Source organism: Phyllobates terribilis, unplaced genomic scaffold (genome assembly GCF_046119375.1).
Source record: "Phyllobates terribilis strain yellow unplaced genomic scaffold, ASM4611937v1 Scaffold_5__5_contigs__length_657084704, whole genome shotgun sequence".
Classification (NCBI taxonomy): domain Eukaryota; kingdom Metazoa; phylum Chordata; class Amphibia; order Anura; family Dendrobatidae; genus Phyllobates; species Phyllobates terribilis.
Window position 1 is genome coordinate 378,733,284 of NW_027362765.1, and position 16,157 is coordinate 378,749,440.

A 16,157-nucleotide genomic window follows, 5' to 3' on the forward strand; every position below is an offset into this window, starting at 1 on the left:
CGTTCTAGTCCATTTGGCGGCCAGGACATATGTACCCATGATCCATGGGGCCCCTGGTGAGAGGTTAGCCTAGCTGGGCACGGTCCACTTCTGCATGGGTGGCATGAAACTGTGTATTTCTAATAGAGAGTGAAGTACTGGTCAAGGGTCAAATCACCCTTTAGTCCCATAAGGTCGAAGAGGAGCAACCATTGAGCCTCTTTCTCCTTATATATTTCCTAATCTTTACACTAGGATATGTGGAGATCCAGAGAAAGAAGGGCCTGGCATCCCTTCGGCATATCCCTTTGGCTTCCGACCATCCTTATTCGTAATAAGGAAGGCCCCCGAACGTTTTACCCTAATTGACTGAGAAGTGATGGACCATCCTAATGTTTTGCCATCACTTTCTACCCTATAAAGGGAGTGAATACTTTTGCAATCCTTTATTATTGCTCCAGATTATCTGGAATCTCGGTTTTGTGTCTGCAGCTCCCATGCAGATTTATGAATCATTACAGACTGACAAACATACCCTATGTCTGATCTGGCACCGATGTGATGTGCAATAGTCAGCCTCTCTCTACCCTAAAAAGCTGATAGCAGAGGACAATAGACTGCATTCAACTGCACCACAAATAGCACACAGCACATAATGGAATAGGGAGGGGTCCATCTGGAATAAAAGCCATGATCGGGGCCGGCTCCATTGGCCCTCCGGCCACCTCACCCTCAACTTCACAAGCATAATAGTAATTTTCTCCTTTACACTAGTCTAGATGTATATATTAAATGCATCCCTAAAAGAATGATGTACAGCGAAACCTAACCCCTTAGCGTCAGTGCAATTTTTCATTTTTGAGCGTCTCTTTTTTGTGTTCTTCTCCTTTCCTTATTTTTCTGCCAAAATAGTCGGATGAGGGATTCTTTTTTTTTTTTTCTTTGCAGGACTAGTTGTAGTTTTCAATTACATCATTTATTTTACCATTGAAAAATGGGGAAAAAAAAAATAAAAAGCAGTAAAATAAAAAAAAATTAAAAAAACATGATTCCGCCATTGTTTTTTTTTTTTTTTAAATTTTACAGCCTTCATTTTGTGGCATAAGTGACTTGCAACATGATTCTCTGTGTCAGTACGGTGACGCTGATCTCACACTTGTATACACTTAAGTGGTGCATAAAAATGTAGAATTTTGTAAAAAAAAGTTTGGTTTGTGATTCCATTGCCTGAAACCAGTAATTTTTCTTTTTACATATTTTTCAGATTATAGTGTTTATTATTTGTATCAAATTAAATTTTGATAGATCAGACTTTTACGGACGTGGCGATACCAAGAATGTCTATTTTTTCTTTATAATTAATGGGGGAAAAGGTGTCTTTGTGTCGGAGGGGTGATTCGGATTGTTATTTTCTCATTTTTTTTTAAACCTTTTTATTTTTTTGCTTTATATTTTAGTCCTCTTAGAGGACTTGAACCTGCGATCGTCTGATCGCTTATAACAGCTGAAGTTCAGCCACAAGTTGGATATCACTGGGAGTACAAAGATGACAGTCGTGGTGACGTACCAGTATGTGTCATAGCAGGAAGGTGTTAAGGGCGTTTTCTTCTATTAAAATGTAATGTGTCTGCCATACCAATCAGTCCCGTAAAGTGCAGCTACCCTCATTCATCACAAGCTTAAATGGCTATTTATGAACATACCAGGCTAATATGTATGGGAACTGTCCTGATTCTTATGCTCAGTAGCTTGGCACCCACTCTTTTTGAATGGGTAGTTCCTTTTCATAAGTATTCTGCCAGCACTATGGGTGCTGGAACGTCCTTTCCCTTCACTTCACAGCATTCACTGCATAAGAGCATGAGCAGAGAGAAAGAAAAACCCGCCCTCATTTCCTGTAGAGAGATAAAGACCCCGACTCATTTCCTGTATTCCTTCTTGGTGTCTTCGCTGTTGTAGTTGGATTACACTTCGCAACAGGCAGCGGGCAGCAAGCTACACAGAAGAGAGACATCTAGTGGATGATTTTCAGGGGTAAGAAAACATAACTTTTAAATAAAGTGACTAGTTCGTTGACATCAAAATCGCAGTTCAGGAAGAGGAGATATAGGGCGCTGTTTGCTAAATTGACTTCCTAACTTTTTTTGTACACTGCTAGGAATGCTGAGTTATGAAGCAAGCTCTGAAGAGAGACTGTGAGCCAATAGAGAGCGCCAGCAGAATAGTGAGTGCAGCTCTGGAGTATAATACAGGATATAACTCTGGATCAGCAATGTAATGTATGTACACAGTTACTCCACCAGCAGAATAGTGAGTGCAGCTCTGGAGTATAATACAGGATGTAACTCAGGATCAGTACAGGATCAGTAATGTAATGTATGTACACAGTGACTCCACCAGCAGAATAGTGAGTGCAGCTCTGGAGTATAATACAGGATGTAACTTAGGATCATTACAGGATCAGTAATGTAATGCATGTACACGGTGACTCCACCAGCAGAATAGTGAGTGCAGCTCTGGATTATAATACAGGATGTAACTCAGGATCAGTACAGGATCAGTAATGTAATGTATGTACACAGTGACTGCACCAGCAGAATAGTGAGTGCAGCTCTCGAGTATAATACAGGATGTAACTCAGGATCAGTACAGGATCAGTAATGTAATGTATGTACACAGTGACTGCACCAGCAGAATAGTGAGTGCAGCTCTGGAGTATAATACAGGATGTAACTCAAGATCAGTAATGTAATGTATGTACACAGTTACTGCACCAGCAGAATAGTGAGTGCAGCTCTGTAGTATAATACAGGATATAACTCAGGACCAGTACAGGATCAGTAATGTAATGTACAGTACAGACCAAAAGTTTGGACACACCTTCTCATTCAAAGATTTTTTTGTATTTTCATGACTATGAAAATTGTACATTCACACTGAAGGCATCAAAACTATGAATTAACACATGTGGAATTAAATACTTAACAAAAAGGTGTGAAACAACTGAAAATATGTCTTATATTCTAGGTTCTTCACAGTAGCCACCTTTTGCTTTGATGACTGCTTTGCACATTCTTGGCATTCTCTTGATGAGCTTCAAGAGGTAGTCACCGGAAATGGTCTTCCAACAATCTTGAAGGAGTTCCCAGAGATGCTTAGCACTTGTTGGCCCTTTTGCCTTCACTCTGCGGTCCAGCTCACCCCAAACCATCTCGATTGGGTTCAGGTCTGGTGACTGTGGAGGCCAGGTCATCTGGCGTAGCACCCCATCACTCTCCTTCTTGGTCAAATAGCCCTTACACAGCCTGGAGGGGTGTTTGGGGTCATTGTCCTGTTGAAAAATAAATGATGGTCCAACTAAACGCAAACCGGATGGAATAGCATGCCGCTGCCAGATGCTGTGGTAGCCATGCTGGTTCAGTATGCCTTCAATTTTGAATAAATCCCCAACAGTGTCTCCAGCAGAGCACCCCCACACCATCACACCTCCTCCTCCATGCTTCACGGTGGGAACCAGGCATGTAGAGTCCATCCGTTCACCTTTTCTGCGTCGCACAAAGACACGGTGGTTGGAACCAAAGATCTCAAATTTGGACTCATCAGACCAAAGCACAGATTTCCACTGGTCTAATGTCCATTCCTTGTGTTCTTTAGCCCAAACAAGTCTCTTCTGCTTGTTGCCTGTCCTTAGCAGTGGTTTCCTAGCAGCTATTTTACCATGAAGGCCTGCTGCACAAAGTCTCCTCTTAACAGTTGTTGTAGAGATGTGTCTGCTGCTAGAACTCTGTGTGGCATTGACCTGGTCTCTAATCTGAGCTGCTGTTAACCTGCGATTTCTGAGGCTGGTGACTCAGATAAACTTATCCTCAGAAGCAGAGGTGACTCTTGGTCTTCCTTTCCTGGGGCGGTCCTCATGTGAGCCAGTTTCTTTGTAGCGCTTGATGGTTTTTGCAACTGCACTTGGGGACACTTTCAAAGTTTTCCCAATTTTTCGGACTGACTGACCTTCATTTCTTAAAGTAACGATGGCCACTCGTTTTTCTTTACTTAGCTGCTTTTTTCTTGCCATAATACAAATTCTAACAGTCTATTCAGTAGGACTATCAGCTGTGTATCCACCAGACTTCTGCACAACACAACTGATGGTCCCAACCCCATTTATAAGGCAAGAAATCCCACTTATTAAACCTGACAGGGCTCACCTGTGAAGTGAAAACCATTTCCGGTGACTACCTCTTGAAGCTCATCAAGAGAATGCCAAGAGTGTGCAAAGCAGTCATCAAAGCAAAAGGTGGCTACTTTGAAGAACCTAGAATATAAGACATATTTTCAGTTGTTTCACACTTTTTTTTAAGTATATAATTCCACATGTGTTAATTCATAGTTTTGATGCCTTCAGTGTGAATGTACAATTTTCAAAGTCATGAAAATACAGAGAAATCTTTAAATGAGAAGGTGTGTCCAAACTTTTGGTCTGTACTGTATGTACACAGTGACTCCACCAGCAGAATAGTGAGTGCTGCTCTGGAGTATAATACAGGATGTAACTCAGGATCAGTAATGTAATGTATGTACACAGTGACTCCACCAGCAGAATAGTGAGTGCAGCTCTGGAGTATAATACAGGATGTAACTCAGGATCAGTAATGTAATGTATGTACACAGTGACTCCACCAGCAGAATAGTGAGTGCAGCTCTGGAGTATAATACAGGATGTAACTCAGGATCAGTAATGTAATGTATGTACACAGTGACTGCACCAGCAGAATAGTGAGTGCAGCTCTGGAGTATAATACAGGATGTAACTCAGGATCAGTAATGTAATGTATGTACACAGTGACACCACCAGCAGAATAGTGAGTGCCGCTCTGGAGTATAATACAAGCTGTCACCCAGGAACTGCATAAAAGCAGGTGTAAGGGCTCTAGTCAGTGTAGAGATAGAAATTGACACAAACTGTATGTAACTCTTGACACAGGACAGCAGCATAAAATAATCTGAAGATGTAAAGTTGCAGTGTAAACAATCCAAGCACCAAAGTGATGTAAAATATGAACAAGGGCAGTAACACCACGACCGCCATCCTTTCTACCAGGACAGGCATCGCTGCAGGTGCATATGGGACTTCAATCTCTCTTCTCCATTACAATGCAGAGGCAACACAGGAGATAATTTTGCAAATAGTTTACATGCAGATGCTTTCCTACCGTTTTGTGTATGCAGCTCCTGTGCAGACTTGTGTGTTTTCATGGTTGAAGACTACAAATAATCTGTTTTCTCTTATCTTTTTAACTTTTCTATTATCTTTAGGTATTCAAGAAGAGCGCAAGGGAGGAAGTGGAGAGCCCACAACTGAGGATCAGACTACAAACATGGTTTGTTTGTAGTCTGTTACCATGGCAATGCATAGGTTGGTACAGTAACTGTATACAAAATGGTAATTTAAAAATAAAAATAAGACTAATTATTTTTTTTTACAATTGTTGTATATTATTTTAGGTACTTTGAAGCAATTAACTCTCCCTCCACACACTACCGTGCTATCCCTAAAATGGTCACTAGAGGAAAATATGGCAGGCACTCAACGGTAGATGTTTGGTGCTCCGTGGTAGTGGAGATACAGGTGATGATAAATGCCACAGCACTCATATAAATCCAAATATACGTATTTATTAATATAGCATGCGTCTGTACAGAAGAGCGCCAACATTTCGGTCAACAGACCTTTTTCATGAGAAACATAAGAATATAAAATGCAAAATTGCATGAGAAAAAAATCATACAGAAAAAAATCATACAGAAAATTCTGTATGATTTTTTTCACATGCAGTTTTGTATTATACAGTGGGGAGTTTTCCCAATTACAAAGAATACTTCACCTGTGAGAGACAGAATCTAAGAAAAACAGAAAATCACATTGTATGATTTTTACATAATTAATTTGCATTTTATTGCATTAAATAAGTATTTGATACAATAGAACAACAGAACTTAATATTTGGTACAGAAACCTTTGTTTGCAATTACAGAGGTCAGACGTTTCCTGTCGTTCTTGACCCAGTTTGCACACACTGCAGCAGGGATTTTGGCCCACTCCTCCATACAGATCTTCTCCAGATCTTTCAGGTTTTGGAGCTGTCACTGGGCAACATTGAGTTTCAGCTCCCTTCAAAGATTTTCTCTTGGGTTCAGGTCTGGAGACTGGCTAGGCCACTCTAGGACCTTAAAATGCTTCGTACGGATACACTCCTTAGTTGCCCTGGCTGTGTGTTTCAGGTCACTGTGATGCTGGAAGACTCAATCATGACCCATCTTCAATGATCTTACTGAGGGAAGGAGGTTGTTGGCCAAAATCTTGAGATACATGACCCCATCCATCCTCCGTTCAATACTGTGCAGTCGTCTTGTCCCCTTTGCAGAAAATCATCCACAAAGTATGATGTTTCCCCCACCATGCTTCACAGTTGGGACAGTGTTCTTGGGGTTGTACTCATCCTTCTTCTTCCTCCAAATATGGCGAGTGGAGTTAATAGCAAAAACTTCTATTTTGGTCACATTTGACCACATGACCTTCTCCCATGCCTCCTCTGGATCATCCAGATGGTCAATGGCGAGCTTCAAAGGGGCCTGGACATGTGCTGGCGTCAGCAGGGGGACCTTGCGTGCCCTGCAGGATTTTAATCCATGACGACGTAGTGTGTTACTAACGGTAATGTTTGACACTGTGGTCCCAGCTCTCTTCAGGTCATTGACCAGGTACTCCCATGTAGGTCTGGGCAGATTCCTGACCTTTCTCAGAATCACGAAGTGAGATCTTGCATGGACTCCCGACTGAGGAAGATTGACAGTCATCTTGTGTTTCTTCCATTTTTTTAATAAGTGTGCCCATTTTCTAATAATTGTGCCAACAGTGCCTTCTCACCAAGCTGCTTGCCTATTGTCCTGTAGCCCATCCCAGCCTTGTGCAGGTTTACAATTTTGTCCCTGGTGTCCTTAGACAGCTCTTTGGTCTTGGCCATGGTGGAGAGGTTGGAGTGTGACTGAGTGTATGCACAGGTGTCTTTTATACAGGTAACGTGTTCAAACAGGTGCAATTAATACAGGTAATGAGTGCAGGGAGCTTCTTAAATGAGTAGGAGAGCTTCTTAAAGAAAAACTAACAGGTCTGTGAGAGACAGAATTCTTTCTGGTTGGTCGGTGATCAAACAGTTATTTCATGCAATAAAATGCTAATTAATTATGAAAAATCATACAATGTGATTTTCTGTTTCTTATTTTTAGATTCTGTCTCTCACAGGTGAAGTATACCTACGATAAAAATTACAGCCCTCTCCATTCTTTGCAGGTGGGAAAACTGGCAAAATTGGCAGTGTATCATACTTATATTCCTCACTGTATATTCTTATGTTTCTCATGTGTGTGTGTATATATATATATATATATATATATATATATATATATATATATATATAGATATATATACAGCTCTGGCAAAAATTAAGAGACCACTGAACAGTTTTCTATTGGAAAGTATGGGAAGACTGGTGGAAAGCAGCCAAGATGCATGAAAGCTGTGATTAAAAATCATGGTTAGTCCATCAAATATTGATTTCTGAACTGTTCCTGAGTTAAAACATGAGTAATTTGAGGTCCGAAAGCACTGGTTCTTTTTTAGTATTTTGACTCTTTATCATTTGCTGCAAATAAATACAAAATTTTTAGCTTTGAATTTCGGAGACATGTTGTCAATAGTTTATAGAATAAAACAACAATGTACATCTTACTCAAAAATATATCTATAAAGAGAAAAATCAGAGAAAATGAAAATTTTGCAGTGGTCTCTTAATTTTTGCCAGAGCTGTATATATATATATATATATATATATATATATATATATATATATATATATATATATATATATATATATATACATTGCAGGCCTCTTCTGTACAGACGCATGCTGTATTAATAACTACATATATCATTTAGATCTCTATGAGTGATGTGACATTTATCATCACCTAAAATGGTCCCTAGACCTGCCCCATGCTTTCCCCTCTAGTAAACACGACCCCTTTAATCTTTTGTTTTTGAGCCTCTTAATTTCTCTTCTTAATTTTTCCTGGAAGTGGCCGTTCGGATGGCATCAGTTGCTCCCGGATAACTGCGTAAATCCTCCATTAATTACCAAATCCCTCTCCTGTCAATCACTCGTGATTTTCATCTAACGATTTTGCTACCGCTGCCGTTTTCCTCCCATGTCGCCGCCTCTGCTCCTTATTTGGAGGCAGCTTATTTAAAAAAAAAAAAATCTGAGGTTTCTGCAATGTCGCCGGCTCTATAAACTTTCTCTGTGACGCTCACAAGACCCGACAGATGGTGGCCTCTCTGCCTCTTTAAGCAGATAAATGAATTTCGCAATTTCCTAAAGCTGCAAATGTAGGGACTGGTGTGATATGAAGACGTGTATCCGATGCCAGACGTCACATAACAGTGAGACAAAGACTAATCTGCAGCGGAGGAATAGGGGGGACCGGAGGGAGGATCAGGGGCAGATAGCGATGTAGCAGAGCTCAATTTGTCACTTAATTCTCCGAGTCTGTGTGACGTAAAGATTTAACAGCAGTCCTATGTAAAATCGTAACAATCGCAATACAAAGTAAGCGCTGCGCGTCTGACAATCTCAACTCAGGTACATCTGTAACGACACTGCATGCAGGGGCGCTAGTTCTAGACGACAAAGTTGTGCCAAGTTTATGGAGAAAAATGGAGGATAACCGCAGTCGTCAGCCATAGGACGTGGGTAGAAAGACTGGGCAACCCGCTTCAAAATGCAAACCATCAGGCAAAATAATAAATTACATAGTGGCCATTTATACTTATGGACGTCTATGTAAGCTGCTTGTATAGCTCGGCTCTATGTCCCAAGTGAGGGACTCTGCTCTATGATGTCCATATACCCCTATAGAGCGTATGGCCAGGGGTTGTCTTTATGACTTAACCGCTTTAACCAACTTCTATTCATATCCATCCTGGAAGCTGAGATATAGGGAGCTGTTTGCAGATTCCTCTTCAGAGGTGATATAAACATTATAGCGAATAGTGTGAGGTCCTTGCACGCAACACCCAGTGTCTTTCCTTCCTCATCGTCAGTGTAATATGATGGATTTTGACAAATAGCGGCTCCTCTGGATCACTAGATTTTTCTTGTGTTTCACAATTTCATCAGGGATAGCTAATACGGTCTGTCAGGACAAGAATGGCGCAAAAAGCAGCCTAGATCTCAGCTTGTTGTGAGCATATTCAGACAACTCAAAAACACGATCCGAGTATGGACCGTAATTTATTTACATGTACACTACCGTTCAAAAGTTTGGGGTAATTTAGAAATTTCATTATTTTTTAAAGAAAAGCACATTTTTTTTCAATGAAGCTAACATTAAATGAATCAGAAATACACTCTATACATTGTTAATGTGGTAAATGACTATTCTAGCTGCAAACGTCTTGTTTTTATTGCAATAACTACATAGGTGTATAGAGGCCCATTTCCAACAACCACCACTCCAGTGTTTTAATGGTACATTGTGTTTGATAACTGTGTAAGAAGCTAATGGATGTTTAGAAAACCCTAGAAAACCCTTGCACAAGTATGTTAGCCCAGCTGAAAATGGTTTGGCTGATTTGAGAAGCTATAAAATTGACCTTCCTTTGAGCTAGTTTAGAATCTGGAGCATTACATTTGTTTGTTCTATGAAACTCTCAAAATGGCCAGAAAAAGAGAACTTTCATGTGAAACTCAACAGTCTATTCTTGTTCTTAGAAATGAAGGCTATTCCATGCGAGAAACTGGCAATATATATATAAATATATATATATATATATATATATATATATATATATATATATATACAGTACAGACCAAAAGTTTGGACACACCTTCTCATTTAAAGATTTTTCTGTATTTTCATGACTTTGAAAATTTTACATTCACACTGAAGGCATCAAAACTATGAATTACCACATGTGGAATTATATACTTAACAAAAAAGTGTGAAACAACTGAAAATATGTCTTATATTCTAGGTTCTTCAAAGTAGCCACCTTTTGCTTTGATGACTGCTTTGCACACTCTTGGCATTCTCTTGATGAGCTTCAAGAGGTAGTCACTGGAAATGGTCTTCCAACAATCTTGAAGGAGTTCCCAGAGATACTTAGCACTTGTTGGCCCTTTTGCCTTCACTCTGCGGTCCAGCTCACCCCAAACCATCTCGATTGGGTTCAGGCCTGGTGACTATGGAGGCCAGGTCATCTGGCGTAGCACCCCATCACTCTCCTTCTTGGTCAAATAGCCCTTACACAGCCTGGAGGTGTGTTTGGGGTCATTGTCCTGTTGAAAAATAAATGATGGTCCAACTAAACGCAAACTGGATGGAATAGCATGCCGCTGCAAGATGCTGTGGTAGCCGTGCTGGTTCAGTATGCCTTCAATTTTGAATAAATCCCCAACAGTGTCACCAGCAAAGCACCCCCACACCATCACACCTCCTCCTCCATGCTTCACGGTGGGAACCAGGCATGTAGAGTCCATCCTTTCACCTTTTCTGCGTCGCACAAAGACACGGTGGTTGGAACCAAAGATCTCAAATTTGGACTCATCAGACCAAAGCACAGATTTCCACTGGTCTAATGTCCATTCCTTGTGTTCTTTAGCCCAAACAAGTCTCTTCTGCTTGTTGCCTGTCCTTAGCAGTGGTTTCCTAGCAGCTATTTTACCATGAAGGCCTGCTGCACAAAGTCTCCTCTTAACAGTTGTTGTAGAGATGTGTCTGCTGCTAGAACTCTGTGTGGCATTGATCTGGTCTCTAATCTGAGCTGCTGTTAACCTGCGATTTCTGAGGCTGGTGACTCGGATAAACTTATCCTCAGAAGCAGAGGTGACTCTTGGTCTTCCTTTCCTGGGGCGGTTCTCATGTGAGCCAGTTTCTTTGTAGCTCTTGATGGTTTTTGCAACTGCACTTGGGGACACTTTCAAAGTTTTCTCAATTTTTCGCACTGACTGACCTTCATTTCTTAAAGTAATGATGGCCACTCGTTTTTCTTTACTTAGCTGCTTTTTTCTTGCCATAATACAAATTCTAACAGTCTATTCAGTAGGACTATCAGCTGTGTATCCACCTGACTTCTGCACAACACAACTGATGGTCCCAACCCCATTTATAAGGCAAGAAATCCCACTTATTAAACCTGACAGGGCACACCTGTGAAGTAAAAACCATTTCCGGTGACTACCTCTTGAAGCTCATCAAGAGAATGCCAAGAGTGTGCAAAGCAGTCATCAAAGCAAAAGGTGGCTACTTTGAAGAACCTAGAATATAAGACATATTTTCAGTTGTTTCACACTTTTTTGTTAAGTATATAATTCCACATGTGTTAATTCATAGTTTTGATGCCTTCAGTGTGAATGTACAATTTTCATAGTCATGAAAATACAGAAAAATCTTTAAATGAGAAGGTGTGTCCAAACTTTTGGTCTGTACTGTATATACAGACCACATTTATATTTATATATATATATTTATATATATTATACACATTTATATTTATTTATATATATATACATTGGTATGTGTCTGTATCTGTATACCAGTCTGTAGCAATGGGGTATAAATGTCTGCATCACTATATATGAAGGTAAGGCAAACTTGGAAATGCACATGGCTGAAGTTGCCCATGGCAACCAATCACAGTGCAGCTTTCATCTTTTAAACAGCTCTGGTAAAAAGAAAGCTGTGCTGTGATTGGTTACTATGGGTAACCATTCATGAATGTGCTATCCAGAGGGTGACATCCAAAATGGCTTCCATTTGCCTCACTTTGAGCAATACAGAATGGGGCTGTGTACACCGATCACCGATTTGCTGTAGTGACAGTCTTTATGGGACAGTAATGGTGGCTGGGCCCTATTGGTTGTCAATTAGACTTTTCCAAAACCTTAATAATTTGACAAAAGGGTGGTACCGCAAGGAAGCACATGGCATATGCAAATGCATTTCTCTAAGCTAATTGGCTAGTAATGATCACCTGATTGGAGATGGGCATTAAGTGCTACTGTTACGCCCTAAGATCTCTAATTGTTAGACGTGTCATTTATATCTTGTACTGACCCTGAATTATACATTATTTTCTCCTCTATTCAGGTGTAAAACTAAATTCAGGATTTTTCTCTTTAATTTCTAGGAAGCAGTGCATTGTGGGAGCTCAGGCGGCAGTTACATAGTTAGAACTCAGTTGTTAGGTCAGATGACTGACAGGGGGCGGAGCTAGAATAGTGTCCGCTTTCAATGGCTGCCATCAGCTCCGTATACAAGTGAATAAAAAGACTTGAAATAACACAAAATCTGTGCAAAAACAGTCCAGTGATGTAATTACAAAGTGTCTTGGCACAATGTATAGATTACAACAGTGAAATATCGGTAAAAATGGAATTCACCTTAAAGTGTGTGAAAAAAATGTATATACAGTATATAGCAAGAAAATCCACGCGGCTGTTAGAGGAGAGCGCCGCCACTTTAGATGATGTAGCTATTTTCCATTAGACTGTAAGCTCCGGAGGGCAGGGATCTCCAGCAAATATTTGCGGTTTTAGCTTGTGTTTGCCTATGGAGCTCTATCAACACGAGCGGCGGCAATATTTACGCATATTGTATATCGCTGACATCACCAGTATGGAGGAACGAGTCCGACCATTGTACTGTATGTCTTCTACACTGACGTCTTGGTGGCGCTAATAATACGAGAAGTAGAAAATATACAAATACGTCGCAACAGGAGGCTGGTAAATAATGCCGCCATAACACAGCGCACATGCAAAGCAGAGGCACGGGGTGCGGGGATAATCCCCATGACCAACGCATAGGAAAATAACAGAGGCAAGAGCGTATCCATCATTATAGCCATTATCATATGGCGCCAACATACTCCATAGCGTAGTAAACAAATCATATACTGGACCGAATATATGTGTATACAAAGCTCATTGTGAACAAAAATATCAGGACTGTTTCAGTGGAGCACTACTATAATGATGACGTCCATGCAGTCAGCTCATGATGGGAGTTGTAGTCTTCTATGTTTAGAGTTCAACAGAATTGTATTATGCCCACATCCAGCAATAGGTCATGATGAGAGTTGTAGATTTCTATGTATAGGGAATAATAAAACTACCGTATACTATGGTTGTGCTAATATCTCAGGTCATGTTGGGGGTTGTAGTATTCTAAGTAAAGCATAGTAGAATTGTTATTTGGACATATCCTGCAGGCGATTCACATTGGGGGTCTTAGTTTTCAATGTGTAGCGTATAAAGGTATTTTATTATATTCATGACGAATGGACGGGTCATGTTGGGAGTTGTAGTGCTCTATTCATAGGGCATAATAGAATAGTAGAGTTGTGTCCAGTGGTCGTATCATGCTGGGGGTTGTAGTCTTATATGTATAGACTATAAAAGAATTATATTATAATCATGTCTTGTGGTTGGATCATGCTGGGGGTTGTAGTCTCTTATGTATAGAGTATGACAGAGCAATACTATAATCATGTCCAGCTTTTGGGTCTAAATGAGGGTTATAGTCCTTTATGTACAGAGTATAATAAAATATCATTATAATCATGTGCAGTGGTCTGGTAATGTTGGGGGTTGTAGTGCTCTACGTATAGAGAATAATAGAATATCATTATAATCATGTGCAGTGGTCTGGTAATGTTGGGGGTTGTAGTGCTCTACGTATAGAGAATAATAGAATATCATTATAATCATGTGCAGTGGTCTGGTAATGTTGGGGGTTGTAGTGCTCTACGTATAGAGAATAGAATATCATTATAATCATGTCCAGTGGTCGGGTCATGTTGGGGGTTGTAGTGCTCTACGTATAAAGAATAATAGAATATCATTATAATCATGTCCAGTGGTCGGGTCATGTTGGGGGTTGTAGTGCTCTATGTATAAAGAATAATAGAATATCATTATAATCATGTCCAGTGATCGGGTCATGTTGGGGGTTGTAGTGCTCTACGTATAAAGAATTATAGAATATCATTATAATCGTGTCCAGTGGTCGAGTAATGTTGGGGGTTGTAGTGCTCTACGTATAAAGAATTATAGAATATCATTATAATCGTGTCCAGTGGTCGGGTCATGTTGGGGGTTGTGGTATTTGATATATTAAGTACAATGGAATTATATAATGGTCTTGTGCGGTATTTTTTTCACATTGGGAGTAGTAGTGCTTTTTGTATAGACTATAATAGAAATATTATTTTAATTACGCCCAGGGGGTCATGTTGGGAGGTGTAGTACTGTGTGTGTAGAGATAAAATAGGTCAATAATGTAATTGTATTATGATCGGGACCAGAATTATGATCATGGTGGGGGTTGTAGTCTTCTTTGTATTGAGTATAATAGAATTGTACTTTTTGGTCCGATCATGTTGGGAGGTGTAGTGATGATCTTATTCGGGGTTGTAATACACATCTCCTATTCCATTAGTAGATATCCTCTATATCTATCCCCTATTCCATATATAAGACGTCTTATTATCGGACGTCTTCAGGTCATCTTACCTGTGAGTGTAGGATCCCTCTTCTCTCTGTGGCTCTGACTCTGCTCTTCTTCTACTGCTCTATCATGAAACTTTTGGAGTGGTCCTCCTCGCAGGTGGTCCTTCTCCTCCTAAGTCTCCGCTCCTTTCTTCCCAGTTGTCTTCTGTGTCGTCGTGTATTTTCTGTTCTTTGTTACTCCTTTTTAATGCCTCAATTCTTTCTTCTCTGTTCCTTTCTCCACTTTTGTCCTACGGGTCAGACCCTTACACCTTAGTAGAGGGGGTCGCTCCCTTTACTCCAAAGTAGTGGGATCGCTCCCCTCCACTTGCTTCCCTTTCCTTTCTCCTAGTAATCTAGTTCTCCCACCTGCCCTGTGGACTGCGGAGGTATGAGAGAGCACTCCAGGGGAGGGGGAAACAGACGGGAGGGGGCTGGTGTTGGAGGAGGAGAAGGAATGAGGCTAAAAGCCGATTTGGAGTTAAATGCTTAAATGCAAAGCAGTTTGCAAATGGGAGAACAGGAGCCAGGAAATCAAAGGCTGCGTGTGTGAGTGTGTATGTAGGTGATTAGTGTATGTATGTATGTGTGTGTGTATGTACAGTGGATATAGAAAGTTTACACACCCCTATGAAAATGCCATTTTTTTGTCATGTAAAAAAAATCATATTAAGAAGAATCATTTCAGAACATTTTCCACCTTTTATGTTGCCCATAATCTGTACAAATCCATTGAGAAACAAACTGAAATCATTTTGAAGGGGGGGAATAAAAAGAACAAAACTAAAATAAGTGTGAACACCCTATTATTATAGGGGATGTGGTTGTGTTCAGAATCAGCCAATCACATTTACACTCATGGTACATTGTAGTCAGTACACAGCTGCAGTCATTTACAGGGATTCTGATTAACTCCAGAGAAAGTTTTGCTCTTCTAGAAGGATTTTTCTGACATTTTCTCATTTGCATTTTACAGCACAAGCCGTAAACAGCTGACAACACAGCAAAGGAATCTCACTGCTGAAAGTTACCAGTCAGGAGAAGGGTACAAAAAAATTCCAAGGCATTAGATCTACCATGGACACTGTGAAGACATCACAAGAAATGGCCTAAATTTGGCATAATAGTGATGTTACCTAGAAGTGGATGTCCCTCAAAAACTGATGAACAGAGAAGAGGAAAATTGGTATGGGAGGCTGCGAAGAGGCTTATAGCAACATTAAAGGAGCTGCAGGAATTTCTGGCCATTTCTGGTTGTGTACTGCATGTGACGAAAAACTCCCATATTCTTCATATGTCTGGCCTGTGGGATAGGGGAGCAAAATAGAAACCTTTTCTTACATAGGAAAACATCCAAGGCCGGCTATGTTTTGTCAAAAGCATGTGGGAAAATGTTTTATGGTCTGATGGTGGAACTTTTTGGATATAATTCCAAAAGGTATGCTTGACACTAAGTCAAGGATGCGTATCACCAAAAGAACACCATACCCACAGTGAAGCATTGTGGAGTTCAGCATTATGCTTTGGGGCTGTTTTTCGGCAGCTGGAACTGGGGCTTCAAGGTGGAGGGAACAA

General features: G+C 40.3%; 1 protein-coding gene across 1 annotated transcript in view; it reads right to left on the minus strand.

Annotated features, from left to right (window-relative positions):
* The window catches only part of GNB3 (G protein subunit beta 3), a 32,630-nt gene extending 17,619 nt beyond the window's left edge, over positions 1–15,011 (minus strand). Inside the window, exon 1 of the mRNA XM_073684860.1 lies at positions 14,607–15,011. The gene's annotated coding sequence lies outside the window, so the exon portion shown is untranslated. The remainder of the gene's footprint in view (positions 1–14,606) is intronic.
* Positions 15,012–16,157: the final 1,146 nt, after the last annotated feature.